The sequence below is a fragment of the Mastigoproctus giganteus genome, chromosome 5, assembly GCF_048544385.1.
Source record: "Mastigoproctus giganteus isolate SK-2022 chromosome 5, ASM4854438v1, whole genome shotgun sequence".
In the NCBI taxonomy this organism is placed as follows: domain Eukaryota; kingdom Metazoa; phylum Arthropoda; class Arachnida; order Uropygi; family Thelyphonidae; genus Mastigoproctus; species Mastigoproctus giganteus.
The window spans coordinates 144,621,551-144,636,596 of NC_143579.1; the positions used below are offsets into that span (position 1 = coordinate 144,621,551).

The following is a 15,046-nucleotide window of genomic DNA, read 5'->3' on the forward strand; positions in this document are numbered from 1 at the left end:
GCCCAATAAACTGTTTTTCCAAACAGTTTATTGGGCTTTTCTGTTACTGCAAGCAATTATAAACGGGTAGTAAACTCAATGTTATTGCATTTGTGAAAATATCGAGAGCTGGAATTGTGTGGGTTTTTACGTTATTATGGTGAAATGCGTTTGCCCTTTACTGAAATCTTTAATCGTATAAAAACAAATAAATTTTCAGAATCTTCTCTTCATTCCTTTTTTTTTTAAAGCTTCGTAAACTTGTTACTCCACGCAAATTGTGTTAGTTGCAATTTGTGCGTTCCATTAAAAAAATGCTTATGCATATTACTGAAATTTATAAAGAAAAGAGAAGATTATCTTGGAAATAAACGCCTCTTGAAACATTTCTAAAGAAGACGACTCCTTGTGCAACGAACCAACGAGTGCCGAGTCAATAATGAGTGATCAACGAGTGTGCATTTAGTCTATGATGATGATAAAGAATAAACATTCTTTAACATTTGTAAGTCATAAATAATTTCTCTATTATTATAATTTGCGTGATTTTACAGGCTATGTTTTCATTTCTTTGGATAAATCAACCATTGTTTAAACATAAACTAATTAGTTAAATAATTCATTATTGATAGTGTAACTCCTATTTTTAACATTATGTCTATGGGAAATAAATTCCCGCTTTACGAGTTTTCGCTTTACAAGCACAAGGAACGAATTAACTCGTAAAGTCGAGAACTACCTGTATTTCCTTTTGTCTGAGCAAGTGGCTAGCAAATATCTTGAAATGCTGTTTTCTTCCAGCATGTTCTTCCTGGATAAAATTCTACTGAAAAAATAAGTTTAAAAAAGACATATATACCTCGAAGTACATGCACTGGGTATATACTTCCAAGATAGAGATTGAATTTTTTTAAGTGGGCTGTCACATCATACTCTGCCCAATTAAAACTTAGTTTCACAAAATTAAGCAAAAAATGTTTAATAATTTAAGAAATGCATTGTTGTAAGATTAAACTTTGTCCCTGTTGAAGAAGACTGCAGTCCTCTTATGACCTGAAAAATCTTTAACAATTGAGTTACTATTGTCTTTTTTGAGAAAAAAGAACTGATGGGAATATGCCTAATGATGTTCGATATTAAACAAAAATTTATATAATAACAATAAGAGCACTTAGTTTGCATATTTCAAAGACAGAGATAAGAATATCCTGGAACTCATACATAAGTTAAATCACTTTATGAGCATATTATCTTTTTGACAATAAAAAGAAATATCACATTTTCTTTTTCTCCATGGAATATTCTTTCTGTAACTAGGAAACAATTAATATTCTGGGCCACTCAGCTATTTATACATTTCATAACACATGCTAAATGAAACACCTCAAAAAAATATATATTTTTTTGTAAGTATGAAATCTAAATACTTCTTGAGATACAATGACTGTAATAATAACTATAAATTTAGTGTTAATCTGCAGACTGCAGTTGTTCTTAAGAAAATGTGCAGCTTCTTTACTACTAAGTCCAATCTGCAGATTACACACAGACTCAGAAACACCACTCATTTGTAAGGGGAAACTGCAGTGCAGCAACGGCACTTTTTAATATACAAAACAGAAAGAAAAATAAAAATAAACTTGAATAATGCCTTCACTGCACTGCAGACTGCACTTAATATACTGTCTCCAATGACAGTCTGTAAACAAACAGAAAACGGAAATAGTCTAAATAGGACCTTTACCACTGTTAAGCCAGTCATGCTAATGTCAGTTCCTAGCAATTTGTGCCATAATTGATTCACACGAATGAATGCAAGGATGTGTACAGTACGATGAGCTTCCTTCACTTTGCTTTCAAACTACATAGCATAAAAACACAAGAAAAAGAGAAAAAGAACATGGAAAATCAAAGTTAGAAAAACGAGCTGCAACAAACAAAAAATTACAACAACCAGGAATGCTTTACATGCACTAATAATAATTTTTAAAAAGTACTTAAAAACATTAATAAATTCTTAACACTACAATTTTTCATATTACTTACACTGATATAAGTAAAGAGCAGAAATTTATCAGAATTTAATTTAGCTTTATTGTTAGTGATCACACTTTATATATCAGTTATAGTTTACCAATTTGGACTTAATACTTTACCCAAAGAGAACTTCATTTTACTAGCTTTTCTGGGATTAAAAGATATATAATAAATATTCTATTTCATTTGTTGATTTCTTCATCATCAAATGAAACCAGAAGTGAAGACCTGCCGTGAATTATTTAATCAATTAGAGGACTTAAAATTAAAGCTTACCTGAAGCATGCATAACCTTAGGCCACTGGCTAAATACATTTCAGTACAATCAATGCCAAACAAAATTCTTTTTCACAACTAATACACTAATTTCCTATATGTAACATCTACGTTTCATTCAACTAATAATTTATCTTTATTTACCATGGAGGGGAGTATATTCTATATAACTCTGCACAATTTAAATCCGATATATTAATGTACAAGTGGTCACTGCATTCCTAGCTGATATTTTAAGAAATTTGCTATATTGCTTCAACATTAAATGAGCTAGATAGTATGCATATTGTATAAATTATTAAAATCTACAAAACTGTACTAAATTGACTAAATTTCCAATCTTAAATGACTAACAAAACTTCCAGCAAATTTAAAACAATTTCATTTTGCAAGGAATAAAATAGCTGCTAGAAGTATACTAATCACTTTGCAAACTAGAAAATTCACAACAACCATAAACAAGATAAACTGTATTTCAACACTAGAAAAATGAATCTTCCCCTCCCACACAAAATCAATCATTGGACCAACCCCATTGCGAGGCAACACATGTAGTGGCTTCTACTTTGGAGGTCTGCCTGATCCCAAACACTGGAAATCATGGACTACCGTAGAGTCCTCTGCAATGACAAAAGAAAACAGAAGACAAAAGTCCTGTTCAGTATCTGGTATATTTTATAAAATGGGGTTGTCCAGAACTAATTGCATTAATAAAAGAAACCTATATATATTGTTCAATGACATAAAGTTCTCCATCCAATGCATAGGAAAGAAATAGTTGCTAATACCTATTTTTGAGAAATTACTAAGTTTAATTGATTTCATGATAATTCTAAAGCTTTATCAACTAGGGTGAAAACCTAAACAAAGTTATAAAAATTATTTAATACAAATAGCCATCTTTAAACAAAACAAAAAATAAATAAATAAAAAATATATAAAACTATAATTAAAAAACTTAATTTTTTTTTTTCACTCAGAATAATCAAAAATTTGATCTGGTAAAAGAAAACCAGATCATATATTACACATGCTTTGTTTGTCAATCTGGTGAAGTTAAATGAGAGAAAATCAACAGAAGAGGAAGAGAAAAAAAAGGGGGGGGATGGAACGAAGGAAAAAGGAGGGGAGGGAGAGAGAGAGAGAAAAGAAAGCTGCACTGAATTATAATTAATGAAATGTCATAAATCTTCCAATCCAACTTAGGCTTTAAAACTGCTTTTTCATCATTTGCTAAATGAATCAAACTGTATTTGAAGCTGATATGTTATTTAGGTTTAGCTAAAATAGAAGTAAATGTTTTAGCTAAACTACCAAAAGATTAAAAAAAAAAAAAAAACTAACAGTGCATTTCACATCAATTTAGCTCACTAAAAGAAAAAATTTTAAGGAAGTAATAAAAACATGTGACAGGTGATTGCCACTGAAAGAACCAATAAATTATTATTTTTTTCTGATAACAAACAACTGCAGTATGGAAACAGAAAATGGCACAATACCACTGCAATATATTGACATAAGGTCAGAATTAGAAATGCAAAACTTCTAAACTTTATTATATTCTTCTTCTCCTTATTTCCTAGTAAGTAGTGACTAAAACCAAGAGATGTGACATTTAGATACCTCACATCTACATGGATTATTGTCATTCCCTTTACTTATCAAGAATCAAAAATTCAAAGGAGATAGTGACTAAAACCAAGAGATGTGACATTTAGATACCTCACATCTACATGGATTATTGTCATTCCCTTTACTTATCAAGATTCAAAAATTCAAAGGAGATAAAAAAAAAACTTTAAACAAATCAAAAATGAGGGTAGCATGGTTTTTTGTTCCAGAAACTCTGGTTTTTTGTCCAGAAAAACAGAAGAACAAAATGGTGCAAGACAACAGAGATAGTCCTTTGAACATTTAGAATATTATTTCATATGAATAATTAATTAAAAACCACACATTCAAAATAAAAATTGTAGCTGTATATCAAAAAAATAAATAATAATGCAGGGGAAGAATCAGTTTGTTGCAACAAAAGTTTTTATGGATGAATAAATAATATTTGCATTAAGTGAGGAGTGAATGGATTAGTGAGGGAAAGAGTGCTTTGTTTATAGAATCAATCAAACATGGAGAAGAAATAATCAACTGACTTCTCCAAAAATACAGCCAGAATTAAATAAGGCAATAGACAATACATTCTCTCCCTCTCTGAAAAATTTCAGGCTTTCCTCAGACACTGCAGTGTTCATCTCATTTATCACTGTAGCTCTGGCTTTTTTCTCCTCTTATTTACTTCACTATTAAAGGCAGCACAGTTACATGACATTAAATTAAATGTATATTATGTGAATTCACCTATCTTGCTATATTCATGTCTAATTTTAAGCACATTAACATATTTATTTTGCACATTAAATTAAATATGCTGATATGCTTGAACTTTTATAAATTTACAGTTCAAATACAAAAGATTATCTATACAATCAGTAACAATTTCTACATGCAATAACATGTTGATGACATGATTTTATATTGTTCAAGGCTAACCAAAATTTTTGTTGGAGATTTCTGCATTACATTAATTTGCCTATAAGGCTGTCAATAGCAATGTTTATATTTTTAAACACAAATAATGCAAGAGAAAAGGTGAAATTTACCCAGACAGTAAACAAATTATACCCTAAAGCCGGGCTGGCAAATGGTCAATCACATTGCACAGATATATTTGGTGCATAGAAACAAAATTATATCATTTTCTATAAGAAATCTAATTACGCTTGATTGAGTATTTAGATTTGCTTAATTCTTATGTAAATACCCTATGTCTTCTTCTATAACAACAAATTAAAATAATTCAACAATTAGCATATTTTATTTAAAATTATGATTTTAAAAAAAAATTGTGACATGTCAATCTTGAGACTTTGTTTTTTTTTTTTTTTTTTTTAATTAAGTGGCTCATTTGGTGGAAAAGGCTGCTGATCCCTGCTCTAAAAGCTTGACTGGATTGGGTAGTGTTTTAGTCCATTTTAAATGTTCACAATGCAATTATTTATAAATAATTGCATTTTTTTCTTCTCCTTGTTAATAATGCAGAGTAATGTTTGCTAACATAGGTAATTTACAATTTATATATAATATAGGTATAAACATTAATTATCAGAGTTAGTGGGATTTCTTTTTCACTCTAAGGCCTTGCCACCTTCCCTTATGAAGTACCACCACTTTGCCTTACTAGGTTACAGAAAGTAAGCAAAGGTGGATACGTAACATGGGATAAGGATTGGCTCTGTGGATGGAGTCAATCAGGCTGGAGTGTGAAGTAGGTATGCAACTGCACTGGGTAAAAGTAATAGTACGGATGAACCCAGACCAGTGCCTGAGACTTCTCACAGAATGCCTCAGCTGCATAACATGCTGCGTAGCCTGCCTGGCGTGGCTTTCTCGGCCAGCAGCTAACAGCCACTTCTGCACTGGAATGGACTAGGGAATTCAAACATCTGATTAAAACAAAACATTTCAGTGACAGTCAATGGTGTTAATACAATGCAATTTCTGGGGGGGGGGGGAAGAGTCTGCAATTGTTGACATGTTTTACAACTACACATATCCCAGAATTAATTCTTTAGAGAGCAGTATTTTAAAACTGCATATTATGCATACATTAAGGAAGGAGTAACATCATAACGTAAATTAATGATAGATGCCAAATAGGGCACTATTTTTAAGATGAAGGAATTCTTTAAAACTGCAAGCACTGAAGGTAGAAGAAGGCCAAGTGTGTAACGAGAAGCAACTCAAAATTAGATTAACAGGCCAGTGAATAATTTAAAGCCAAATTCATGTATGGGCTGCAAGAAACCCTCATATCTTTAATGAGTATTGCATCTGCAGGGAAGCCTGTGCACTCTGGAGTGCAGAGGCTCAGCTGCAGATACAATACTGAATACAGTAGTATCACATTAGGACATTTTCTTCGCTCGAGTAAGAGTGGTATAACACTATAATAAAAAAAAAAAAAAAAAAACAAGACATGATAAAAACAAATTATAAAAAACATAAACATAATAAAAAAGGAAATAAAAAACTGTAAAGTTTTATTTTGTAAGAGAGCTCAGTTAAAGCATTTTAATAATATACTTTAATAATATCTTTGAAATATCTACTTCCATGAAAACTATATACCAAATAATTTTATCACACTGTGTGATATTGCACACAACAGTGAGTTTAACATCATAATCACCACAAGCCACAGGATTTATAATAATAATTCACTTCATGTAGTGTCACACACAGCATATTCTCTGAGGTGAAATGAATCGAGATGCCCTGGCATAGCGTGTCGTGTGCATGCATGTGTTTTGTTCCCCTCAACCCCAGATATGTCATGACATTTTTTTGGCTTGGTGTGTGTGTGTTAACTGTAAACCTGTTTCTTCATCTCTAAGAGTCATTACCAAAAAATTACTGGCTATAATTAAAAAATTGAAAATAAGTAACTATAATTTTTCTTTTGTATATTTTATCCCTAAATTTCATAAAACACCTGTTAGTTTCAGATTCAAAAACAGTTATGCCCAGATTCCTGAAAAAACATTGGAACAACTACTGAAACCGATAATGAGCATTTTGCCTAATAATAAAATTATACTCAATAATTTTATATCTGTAACCCTAATTTGAATTTATTCAATAATTTGAATACCTGTACCACTACAGATATTCAAACCTTTGACTTTCATAGCCTTTACACAAGTATTAATTTGTTTAATTTAAAAACAGTTCTTCAGAAAATATATAAAAAGTATAAACATGAAATGCCACTTAATGGAATAATCTTCTTAATCTATGTATCTTCAATAACTTTGTCTTCAATGGTAATTTGGTTTACCAGCAAATCCAGAGAACATTTATCATTACTAACTTATATCTCTGCTGGTTTGATATCTATTTCCAACAGGACATTCTTCTGTTTAGATATGTACATGATCTTTGTGTACTTGACTCTCCAAATTTATATGAAGATTTGAGGTTATCTTGGAAAATGCTAATTTTGGGAACCATAATCTTAACTACTTAGACCTGAATATTCTCATTAATAATGGACATACTGTTAATCTCTATAATAAACATGATGCCTTCAACTTCGAGGTGATTTAATTTTTCTCACTGGTTATCCAATATCTTAAAAAGTGTACACCATAATATCATCCTCCCTCAATGTACCAGGATTGCTTCCATTTGTTTGGTTTTTTATGGCGCTTGAGCAACTAAAGCCATGATGCACCAAGTGCAATAATCAAGTTCAGGTCACACCTTGAGTACTGCATACAGGTCTGGAGGCCTCATTTTAGGAAGGATGTAGAGTTGCTAGAATGAGCACAAAGAAGGGCAACAAGATTGGTGAGGGGAACAATGGGGATGCTCTTACCAAGAAAGGCTTAGTTCTGCAAATTACAGTGCCTGGAGAGCAGGCACCTGCAAGGTGATCTGATTGAGGTGTATAAGGCCTTGAATGGTTTGAGCAGGCTCAATGTGCTGATGGGATTCTTCCTCTTGATCAGATTAAGAACCTGAGGGGGCACAGATTCAAATTGAGGAAAGACAGTTGTAGAATTGATGTATGGAAATTTGCCTTTAGCCAGTGGGTAGTTGATTGGTGGAACACACTTTCCTCTTTTGTTGTGGAAGTTGATAGCCTAAATAAATTTAAGGCTGAGCTGGACAGGCATTTGGAACGAATGGAGAGAGGAGGGGTTTTTTTTTTTTTTTTTTGGCTGATGCTGCATAAGCTTGCTTTCTTGCATCATATGCCTCTACTAATGTTAATTTCATTAGAAATGAAAAACAGCAAAATAATGAAGACTTATTTAACAAGTACAGATCAATGTTGAAAAAAAAAAGTCACAAGTTAGGGTTAACTTTGGCCCAGACGTGATAGGAGAGAGAGAGAGAGAGAGAGAGAGAGAGAGAGAGAATATGAGAGCCTTGCCAATCAATTTGGCCCTTGAGAGATTGTGCAAGGCTGATTGGGTAGAATTTTTCTCGGCGCAGTCCGTGCTTGTTAACAGAAGGAACTGCTTCTACAGAAATGGGATACACTTAAATAGAAAGGGTGTAAAAATATCTGCAGATGCTATCGAGGCAGTATTAGGTGGGTCGAAAACTGCAAGCTTGGGGGATACACAGACTAATAGATTAACAATAGCTGCAGGCAAAGGTGGAAGCCTCTGCCTCTTGCACTGCTTCCACCAGAACAAGCAGCAGCCTAGAAAGAAGGATGCTAGGGGTCATCATGAAACAAGTAAATACATGCTGTGTTAGAGAAACACAGAGTAAGAACAGGTGCATGTATACTTGCACATACACCAACACTAGAAGTATAGTAAATAAATTTGATGAATTTGATTTGGTCTGCTTTTGTCTCACCAATTTTATTCTTTCTTTTTTTAGGAAGATAGGACATCCAGTGTCCATGTCATCTTCTGTGTACCAATCTAAGACTGGTTCATCCGGGTTAGTTGTTATCTGAATCCATATTCATTAAATTTGAACGTCTTCTGCATTAGGACTACTGTTTTGGTTTTTAAGGCTTTGTTGAAGATTTTGATGTAGTTAAAAGGTACTGTAATTGGTGTGTTGTTGGCACAATCTCTCACTGTTCCTTAAGAGACTTTCCTGAGCTGGAGAGTATTTCTCAGACCCAATCTCCAATAGACATGGCTGTGGGAACTGACACAATTTTGTGCCGCTGCTGACTGGAATTCCTTTGTTGCTACTACATAGGTGTGTTTTGTTGTAGTAAGCATAATTTTCTTCTTTGACACCTGCAAAGTGACTTTCTACTCTACTTTATATATTTTTTATCTTTTTGCCTGTTTTACAGACTTGATGGTAAGTGGAGTATTGGTCTTGGCAGTTCAGACAATGTGGTGTTTCAGCACCACATTCTCTTTGTATGAGGGATTCTGATCTCCAGTTTGGGCACACTACATACCCTCTACAGACAGTTTGAGAGTGCCCAAATTTTTGACACTTATAACATCTGATGGGATTAGGACTATAGGAATTTTTGGCTATCTCCAATGCCATGTAAGACATAGCAATTGATATAGAGAGTTTTAATACTTGATGGTAAAATTGGTGTGGCAAGTGTAAGGCTGATATTCCGTGTGGCCCTCTTTTCTGATCATAATCCACTTAGGTTGTGTGATTTTTTAACACTTGGACCAGTTCATCTTCCTTGACATTGATCAAATGACACTCTGCAATTACACCTTTGGAGGTATTTAGTGTTGTAATGTGGGGTAACTTGCATGATTATACCATCAAAGGTTGAGAGTTTATGACTCAGTTTCAGTTAATAAATCATCGGATCTAAGTCTTTTCAACATTTTAGGAAAAACTGCTAAGTTTTCCAAGCATTTCTACGTGAGAAATAGAAAGAGGGTACTCATGCCATTTATTCGACAAAGAGTGAAAGATAAGAAAAGACGGGCATTCCTGTTGCTCTGTGTCAGTATGCAGCCTTTTCAACTGTGATGTGTCATGTTCAGTGTCGTTAAATTTAGCACATGATAAGTGAGGCTCAATTGGAGGGCAATTATCAAATTCCACGTTTATTCCTTTTAGCCCTGGGGTAAATAGCTCTTTCCACCTAGGTTTCCAACTAACACATGGAGGCAGAAGCATGACAACCAAATGAAACATCAATCCTCAATCCATTTTCTCATGTATTTCAAACAGTGTGATGAACCATGATTCACAGTTTGACAATTTGCATGGACTGGTTTCTGGTCCTTGCTGGCATTCCTGATATCACTACCAATCCTTGCACAATGTGAACATACAATCTAATTAGTATAGCAGTATGGAGATAACAAATACACCTACAATACATTTTGTAATGCAAATCCTCTGAAATCTGTGACTTCTCCACCCAAGAAAAATATGTCCTGTTCATTCTAGAAAATTACAAATTTTAAACCTTACATCTAATTTTCAATTCCTACCATTTCCTTTCACATTCATCCTTAAGAGCAGCAATACAACTTTAGAAAATTAAATTTCATCAACTCCAGCATCAGTTAAGTTCCATTCACACAGATCTTTCAATAGATCATTTTCCTTCACATCCAGATCAATGTCAAAAATAATAATGCGAGGTGCAAGTCTTGGATGGCATGCGAACAAAAAGTCCCAATTCCTTTAAATACGTATTTCATTCAATTAATTGAACGTCCTTTATGCTGTCTACTTCAAACACCCTACTTAAGGAACATTAAACGTCACTAAAAAAAAAAAAAAGTCCATCTATATTCACAATAACTTTATGCATATCCACAAATCCTGTTTTTCTTTCTTCTTAGTCACAATCAAGACCCTGAAGCAACAAATTCCACTCAAGATGCCTCCTTTAATCAACATCCATATTCCTCCTTTAATCAACATCCATATTCCTCCTTTACTCAGTGCCATATCTCACACACAGGTCATACCCAATCCTACCATCCACTGAGCATTCCATTATTCAACTGTCACTACTAATCAGTCATAAGTTCCTAGACTCAGTTCCACATTCTTGCCTTTTCCTAAGCGACACAACACTTACTAATAATCTTGTGAATACCTCCCAATCTGGCCTATTTCGATACCATTATCCAACTAAGTAATATCATTATGTGTACCCATCTCTCTCTCTCTCTCTCTCTCTCTCTCTCTCTCTCTCTCTCTCTCTCTCTCTCTCTCTCTCTCTCTCTCTCTCTCTCTGTTATTCTGCACATGGAGGAAATTTGTTTATTAGCGTCAAGTGTCTCACCAAATTCCATGTCAGTTTCATTTCAGGGTTTCAATAATTTCTCAATAACAGCAGACAATCTGTTTAGAATAGAAAGTGAGTATCACTATCTACTACAGCACTACTTATTTCCTTTGATTTATAATTTACTGATTTAATACCACTACTAGATCTAAACCATGACTTTTAATGGCTCATTAATAGCACACTAATTACATTAAAACCTAGTAATATCATAGTTCCAAACCAGTTTCCAGATTATGCGTGATAAACTCCCCACACAAATGTTGTTGTTGTTTGTATTTGGTTTTTAGGAGCATTAGCAACTAAGGCCATATTGCTCCGGGAATATGCGGTGGTCATTCCCTTGACCTTTCCACATTTGGTGGTGATGGCTCGAACCCCAGTCTAATCAAGAAGCGTGTGCTATGCACTGCTGCTGTGTGGAGGGCGTCTCCACCTGGCTATGGAGACGCCCTCCACGCAAATGAGACACAAATTAATTTTTCAGATTTACAGCCTAACACTAAAGGTCACTAGAACTTTATTACTATCCTAAAACAAACACTTAAGGTCCCTCAAGAAATATACGCTTCAGTATCTTCCAGAAGGCAGCACAATATGAATGATAGTCACATGGAAGAAGACAAAATGCTGACCTAATGTAAGCAGATTAGTTTCCTACGGGAAACTTTAGCCATCTATAACTTTAACTTTTTAAGGATAGTTGCTCAATGAACAATTATCTGATAGTCCAGTATCCCCTTTAACAAACTATTTTAAAATAACTCCAGTCTTATTCTTAAGATCTCCAGTGTGTATCAGCCTTTCAATAAGTTGCCCCTTTGATGAACTGTCTCCATTTCTCACAGTCTTGTGCTAGGTGTTTCACTTCAGCATAGCTCCAAAGTCTAGTTTCCTTCACAATTGTATTTATTATCATGTTTCATGTTTTCCTTGTTTTCTTTTTCCTGGTATTTTGCCTTCCAGCACGTCCAGTAACATCCCTCTATGCGTAATGGTGTATGTCCAATCCATCATAGACGTTGCCTTCCGATTCTTCTTAGCAATTCTTTCTTCTCCTACACGTTGTAAAACCATATTATTACTCTTTTTTTTTTTTTTTTTTTTTTTCTGTCCAGCTAATCTTTTCCATTCTCTGCCAACACCACATTTCAAATGCCTCTAGTATTTTTCAAATTGGTTTTGTTTAATGTCCATTCTCTGCTGAATACAATGCAGTTGCCCAAATGTATGTTTTCATAATTCATTTTCTTAGATCTTTTGGCATATTTCTTTGGCTTAATAAAGAGATTTTACCTCTAAATGCTTGTTTTGCCATTGCAATTCTTGAACCTATTTCACTGTGGCAAGGTGCATCTTCTGTTCTCCCCGTGAATTTTTTTTTGGCTTTTTACTTATTATCGTAATCTTTCTTTTATAGTATTAATCTTCATTCCTTATTTCTTCACTCCTTGGTTAACTGCTTTAGCATATTGGATAACATTCTTTGGATACCAGCAAGGATTACCTGATAATCTGCAAACTTAATTGTGCTAAGCATTCTTCCACCTATCTTTATACCATCATTTCATTATTAATTCTGCAAATATATTAAATAAACCTGGGGAAAAGCATGCATCCTTGCCATACTCCTCTCTCTATTTTTGCTGTTTCTGTCAATTCTCTATTTAACCTGATGATGGTCTTTTGTCTTTTTAGCCTAATTAATCTTTGTGTACAAAATGTTTTCTAGCAGAGGAAAAAAGTTCATTCTAAATTACCAAGTCAAATGCTTTTGCTTAGTCAATAAAGCACAAGTGCAGATTCCTGCCACTGTTTATCATTCTTTCACCTAAAAATCTTAAAGTTAAGATTCTTAGGTGAAAAGGTGATTCTTAGATGCTTCTCTTGTAGATTAGTTCTTTCTAAATCTGCATTATGTGCCCTCTAAATACTGTTCAATGTAACTTTCTATTTATATTTTTATGATTTATAACAGAATTTTTGATGTGTGTGATATGAGGCTGATGGTTCTGCAATCTTTGCATTTGGTTGATTGGTGCAGATTTTTTTGGTATTGGTACTATGACAGTTGTATAATGTTCTTCTGGCCATTTTCCTTTATTATAATCTTTTTAAACCAATTCAAACAATGATTGCTTGACTTGGTCTCCACTGTTCCTTATTAATTCTGCTGCAACATTATATCAGGAGTTTATTGTTAGTAAGTAATTTCAAAGCTAAATCGAATTCTTCTTATAATATCTGATCTTTTAAGTTCTGTTATTGTTCTCCTTTCTCACCGTATTTCCAAGTATAACTACATGGTTCCATGTATAGATCTTCTATGTACTTTCTCCATATCCCATTGTTCTTTTGTGTCTAGAATGGCATTACTGTCTTCATTTCTGATTGCTCTGGAACGAATTCCATTACATTTCCTAAGCACTTCCTAATTCATTTCACAAATATATGTGGTCTCAATTCTAATATCTCAAAGATGTCCATTTCCACTTGCAGTTTGCCAAACCCCATGTACTTTTTCTGACAGAATCTCAGTTATCAGTAGATACAACTACTGCTCATCTCAGATGCCCAAATTATTCGCTGTATGATTCCTTTCGCCTCAAAGGTGGTACTTGTGCATATGTCCGTTCTGATATTCCCTGTCAGAGAGTTGGCAATTTGGAATCTCCTCTCTTTGATCTTCTCTGGCTTAAAATCTCTCTACCTCATTGTATCAAATTCATCTGTTGTCTCTACCGTTCTCCTAACTCCACTAATCACTTGGAGCTCATTGACTTCCTCTCTTTGCAACTTGACTTTCTCCAGTCCAACTTTCCTAAGAGTGAGGTAATTTTCCTTGGTGATTTTAATGTACACAACTCCAGCTGGCTTCCGTTTTCTAGTCACACCGACCCAGCAGGTCTAGATGCTGAGGCTTTTGCAATTACTAATGACCTAGCACAGATTGTGCTAGGTCATTAGTAAATGAACAGATTGTTCATTTACTAATGACCAATCTGTTCATTTACTTCTAGGTAAATGAACAGATTTTTCATTTACCTAGAAGAATACCAGACAATCCTAACCATACAGCCAATACGCTTGATCTTTTTCACACAAACAACACTTCTAAGTACACGGTGGAAGTGAGAGGTCCTTTAGGCACTTCAGATCACAACTGGGTGATTGTCTCTTCTCCAATGGAACCTTTATCTCATGGCTATTCCCCACCTCGTGTTGTTTGGCGTTACAAGAATGCAAAATGGGATGACCTGTGAGCTTCTTTTCCTTGGTCGGATTACTGTTTCAAAACTTCTGATGTCAGCGTTTGCTCAGATCGTGTCAGTGAAATTATTCTTGCAGGAATGGAATCCTTTACCCCACACTCCACTTTAAAATCTCATACTTTATCTAAACCTTGGTTTTCCAATAAATGTGCTAAGGCTGTTCAAGAGAAGAATGTTGCATATCGTAATTGGCTTGTTTCTAATTCTTCAATTTCATTTTCTGCCTACACCAAAGCTCGCAAAATTGTAAAGCAGTTATTAATCAGTGTTCAAACTAGAGTTTGAACAGGCTAAGATTAGAAAACTTGCTTCTTGCCCTAATGGTAGCTGAGCATTCTGGTCTCTTGCCAAAGCTATTGGCTGCAACTTTTGCCCATCTCTGCTCCCACCTCTGTCCAAACCAGATGGTTCTGTTATCTCTTCAGCCAAGGATAAAGCTGACCTGCCGGCATCCCACTTTTCTTCCAGCTCATGTATTAATGATCTTGTAAAACACCTCCCACCATTCCCAACATGCTTCATTCAATGCCTCCTGTGGTCTTCAAAAGGATATCAGAAGGATTTTGATGAATCTTGATGCTAAGAAAGCTCCAGGTCCTGATGGTATTTCTCCACTTGTTCTCCTGAACTTACTCCTATTCTTTGCCGCCTTTTTTCA

General features: G+C 34.3%; 1 protein-coding gene across 4 annotated transcripts in view; it reads right to left on the reverse strand.

Moving 5' to 3' along the window:
• The window catches only part of hfp (Poly(U)-binding-splicing factor hfp), a 654,778-nt gene that overhangs the window by 485,989 nt on the left and 153,743 nt on the right, over positions 1 to 15,046 (reverse strand). For 2 of the 4 annotated variants that reach the window (XM_090374210.1, XM_090374211.1), the window contains exon 3: positions 2,824 to 2,912. The exons of the other annotated variants lie outside the window; for them this stretch is intronic. The gene's annotated coding sequence lies outside the window, so the exon portion shown is untranslated. The remainder of the gene's footprint in view (positions 1 to 2,823; positions 2,913 to 15,046) is intronic. 4 annotated transcript variants of the gene reach the window in all.